The sequence below is a fragment of the Amphimedon queenslandica genome, unplaced genomic scaffold (assembly GCF_000090795.2).
Source record: "Amphimedon queenslandica unplaced genomic scaffold, v1.1 AMPQUscaffold_932_Cont27052, whole genome shotgun sequence".
Classification (NCBI taxonomy): Eukaryota; Metazoa; Porifera; class Demospongiae; order Haplosclerida; family Niphatidae; genus Amphimedon; species Amphimedon queenslandica.
The window spans coordinates 1-1,081 of record NW_003558719.1 but is presented as its reverse complement, the minus strand read 5'-3'; the positions used below and the strand labels follow the sequence as shown (position 1 = coordinate 1,081).

At 32.2% G+C, this 1,081-nt stretch overlaps 1 long non-coding RNA gene across 1 annotated transcript; it reads left to right on the top strand.

The window, feature by feature from the left end:
• On the top strand, positions 1-1,081 carry LOC109593550 (uncharacterized). Its single transcript, XR_002191025.1, has 3 exons — positions 1-13; positions 179-390; positions 1,068-1,081. It is a non-coding gene; the product is annotated as an uncharacterized LOC109593550 (long non-coding RNA).

Below are 1,081 nucleotides of genomic sequence, written 5' to 3'. Positions count from 1 at the left end.
ACTATCGCTATCTGTAAGTTAATAATGTAGAAGGACAATTGTTACTTAGTACATATAGTGCTACAATGATATTGTTAGAGTACATAGTCGGGGATTATAAGTTTAACAAAGCTTTTATAATAATCTCCTTCTCTATGGTATTCCTTTCAACCATTACTTTCTCTTCTATACTTTCTAGTGTTAATAAGGAGTTTGTGAGTGTGATAGAAGCTAGTGCAAAGGTAACAGGTGCAGTGAATGAAGCAGAGTGGGTACTCCTTTATCAAGGGATTGCTAGAGGGCTGGGCAATCTAGACACTAACATAACAGCTTGTGTTAAAGATGGCAACAACACTATTGATGCTTTTAAAGAATCCTTTAAAGCTTTTGAAGACCGACAGATAATTAAAGGTTAGTGAAATGTGATTTGTTCTCAGGCAAATACACGTAAATGAATGCAGTTCAGACAGGAATGGAATAATAGTGGTGTATTTAATGCAATAAATTCTAAGTCTTTGTTTGTATTATTTTGCTTCATAATGTAAGGTTCTTTTTTTGGGAACAAGTGGTCAAATTTTGAGATTGGTGCACCCACCCATTAAAACTCTAGTAGATGTAAAATGTACACATCCTGTCAGTAGGTTGGAGAAAATGTGCTTGTGTCTAATGTATGTATCTTTTAAATTTATTTTGATTAATGTATGTATGTCTCCTCTTTATACTCATCAAGGCTACTCCACTAGTTGGTGTTAGACCTTCAACACAACTCTCTCTCTCTGTTCTACCACTTGTATCTTTGCTCTCTGTATTATGTGTTGTAAAGTATTAATAATAATAATAATAACAATTTATTTTGTTATACTTTCTGATCATTGCAGTGCTTATATTGAGATTTAAAAAAATTGATTTATAAGTTGGCCAGAGGTAAAGACCACAATAAGTATGATGGTATCTCATCAAAAATGGTTTTCCATTTTATTACTTTCATATCTGTACTTAGTCATTAATGGCCAGTGGGAAATCAATTATTTTTTGAGAGCATTATGGCTAAATTTTGTACATAATAATAATTGTATTTTAATCTACAGGACTCCAATTGTTT